The following is a 3109-nucleotide window of genomic DNA, read 5'->3' as shown; positions in this document are numbered from 1 at the left end:
ATTCTGATCTGGCGTCGTGATTCTTGCTACATGTCGAAAAAATTAAGCAGTTATAAGGGGAAAGATTATTCAGGCAAGATTAAAAATCAGAAATTATCTTCGATTCATGTAAAGTTTATCTGGCAAGGTTAATTTTTGTTGCTGTGAATCTTTCACCTGGAATCGATAGAAACTTTATTTTTCGTTTTTTCTGTGATCGGAAAAAATTACTTTTTTGAATGTTTGGAATAATTGTTTAGTGTTTAACAAATATAACGGGAAAGTATAGGGGCTTTTAGAGAATGATCCATTGAAGAATTTTATTTATCAGTGTATAGAAAATATTTGTGTACAATAAAAAAGTTAACATTAAAAAAATATGCAGTGAATAAAAATTGATTTTTATTTTCTTTCCATCTCTTTTCTAGTCGTGAGTTTAGTCATTTCTTTAATTGCTACATTGGAACACATCGGTTAATTGTATAAAATTTTATTATACAATGAAATCCTTTACTTCTGAAAAATTTATGCGTGATAAAAATGGTTTTTTATTTCTTCCGGCAGGAGAGATAGATAATTTTTTTAATAACTGCAAACGTATACTTTGCATTTATTTAATACATTTTATAGCACAATAAAACAGTTAACATATAAAAAATATGAAAGCCATAAAATTTTGTTTTTATTTTCCTTCTATCTCTGTTTAAGTGGTGAGTTTGTTAATTTTTTGAATTGCTTCGACGGAATACTTCGTTTTCTTCTATACAATTTTAAAATAAAATTGTTTACTTTTGAAAAATGTACGCATTATCGCTACATTCTCAAATCTGTTTAAACGCTACTTAAACTTTATAGTATTATTTTTATTACTTTTGACATGATAAGACTAATTTTTTTTAGTTTTTAGTCAAAAGCTGTAAGTGAAAGAAGAAAATTCCTAATTCTAAAAGGTATTGAAATAATTTTAATTTTAATATAACCTAATTAAAGAAATTGTATGTATTTGATGAAGATTTTAGTTTTAACCATAGTATAAAGCTAAATAATGAAAGTTCATCGTGTAACATTTTTCTTTTAACCTTTAGAGCAATTTATTAATTAAATAAGCTGATGCCTGGATATGTGGACAAATTTCTTTTATTTTCATTAAAGTCAATGCCCTAATTTACTTGCATCGATATTTTTCTTCTCATGGAATCAATCCAAAAGAACTCGTATGATTTGACACTTTACTGCGTCCTAGTCAGGAAATTGATGGACGTCGGCACCAATTCTGGAAGGATGATAAACCTGAAACGTAATGACTTATTATTAACAATTATAAAGAAAGAGACGCTGTCCACATTGTGATTACCGAGTTCTTTAATCTTACCAATCTTTCGAAATTCACGCTTTAAAAATTTATTTCACAAAGAAAGCGGGTAAACAAAAAGCGAAACCCAAATTTCCATCACGAATAATGACTTTTTCTTAATTACTAGTTTATTGGAAGAAAATTGATTCCTTCCGAACGCGTGACGATTTTTTTTACAGTTTTTTGTTTCCCATAAAAAACTGAGGTTATAGTTTTCGAGGACTCTATAAATGAGACGCCATTCTGTCTTGACAGTATGATCTTGATAGTATGATATCAATTTAAGCGATCATTAAGAAAATTCTACCTTTGATAGACTTCTGATCTTGAATATCCAAATTCATTAGTTTATATTGGGAATTCTTAATCTAGAATTCAATCGTAATCAATCGTGAACCTGGGAGTGTCGACAGCCAAACGAGGGTTCAGATTCGAAGCTTGTCACAGACTGTTGCAGGCTCTGGACACTAGTATAGGAAACCGCGGTCACTTATATTTCTGATACTATTTTGCGGGCTGGTTAGATGGCTCTGTCGGTCGTTCCCCGCTTCACGTCGCTCAGGCGCCATACTTTAATCTATCTCTCTCACTCCTTTACTGTTTACCAAATCACAGCTGTCGAATGTTTTGAGTTTCTTGTGTTTGTTTGTGGTGTCCAGTGCTGTCAGAAAAATACTAAAAATGAGTTTTTTAAGTGATAAACAGAAGTGTTCAGTTTTAAGCTGTCCATCAACTCGTCGGGAAAAGTAATTTAGGATCCAATGTTTGTGAAAATAATTACAAGCTTCAAATAAAAACTGCTTTCAACCATACATGAATCATCTTCTTATTTCTTCAAAACAATTTTTCTAATGGAAAAACCAATAGAAAAAGCAAACAGAAATACATAAATAATTAACTAATCAATTCTTTATGTATTTATATTTGTTTCTTCTATTAGTTTTTCAATTTATAAGTTTTTAAATTAAATCATCTAGAAATCATCTGTATATAATCTCAAGCATCTTTTATCTTAAAAACCTGCGGGCTTGTTAGATGGCGCCACAGTCGAATATATGCGACCGCTTCTAAAGCATTGAGTTACCAGAGCCTGGACTGTCGATACTTTGTTCTCTCGTAATCGCAAAAGCTGATGGTCTGGACGACTTGTCGATCCCTACTTACGAGTGATTGCGCACGCACAGCCACCTGCATCGCGTAGTGGTTCCTGCACCAAAAAAATATGTAAATATATTAGTTCAATAATACCTTAAACTAATACGCTTCGCATGAATTAGAACTCAGTAGGTAAAAAAGTCAAACTGGATGTCTTCATTTAATTTGTAATTTTATCGGTTGGAGTATAGAACTGACGATATAGCAATACTCAATAACATCTTCTAAGTAAGTATTGAAATGGAGCAGTTCTTCCTGTAGAACTTGCAACATTCATAAGTTGAATGTCAGCTGTTCTAAAGCATCGAAACATACACTGTTCCACTTTTGTGTCGGGTATGTAACGAAATTTGAATCACAGTGCGTCGATATAAATATACTCACTATGCTCCGCTGCATTCGACTCTGCTGGTTCGAATGACGACGAACAGCGAAGATCCAATGGTTCTATAACAGTTTCAGATTCGTTTGATCTTCGCTGTTCGTCGCCATTCGATTTAGCAATTAATTCAGTATTCGTCATTATCCATAGACATATAAAGTCTAGACCAACAGTCGCTTTGATCCGCCGACGCTCCTGTTTAGAGAGAGAGAGAACGAGTCGAGCGAGGAGTGTCGTCT

General features: G+C 32.6%; 1 protein-coding gene and 1 long non-coding RNA gene across 5 annotated transcripts in view; one reads left to right on the top strand and one right to left on the bottom strand.

Moving 5' to 3' along the window:
* Positions 1 to 718: 718 nt before the first annotated feature.
* The window catches only part of LOC117172456, a 13311-nt gene continuing 10920 nt past the window's right edge, over positions 719 to 3109 (top strand). Inside the window, exons 1-2 of one of the 4 annotated variants that reach the window (XM_033360408.1) lie at positions 906 to 929; positions 2369 to 2557. The gene's annotated coding sequence lies outside the window, so the exon portion shown is untranslated. Of the gene's footprint in view, positions 930 to 1143; positions 1277 to 2368; positions 2558 to 3109 lie in introns of those variants that run through there. The other 3 variants (XM_033360407.1, XM_033360405.1, XM_033360409.1) reach the window with 3 other exon arrangements.
* Positions 1046 to 2060, bottom strand: LOC117172458. The gene is made up of 2 exons (XR_004467024.1): positions 1641 to 2060; positions 1046 to 1269 (listed from the first exon to the last, which is right to left on the bottom strand). It is a non-coding gene; the product is annotated as an uncharacterized LOC117172458 (long non-coding RNA).

This window comes from Belonocnema kinseyi, chromosome 5 (genome assembly GCF_010883055.1).
Source record: "Belonocnema kinseyi isolate 2016_QV_RU_SX_M_011 chromosome 5, B_treatae_v1, whole genome shotgun sequence".
Classification (NCBI taxonomy): Eukaryota; Metazoa; Arthropoda; class Insecta; order Hymenoptera; family Cynipidae; genus Belonocnema; species Belonocnema kinseyi.
This window is presented reverse-complemented; position numbering and strand designations above follow the sequence as displayed.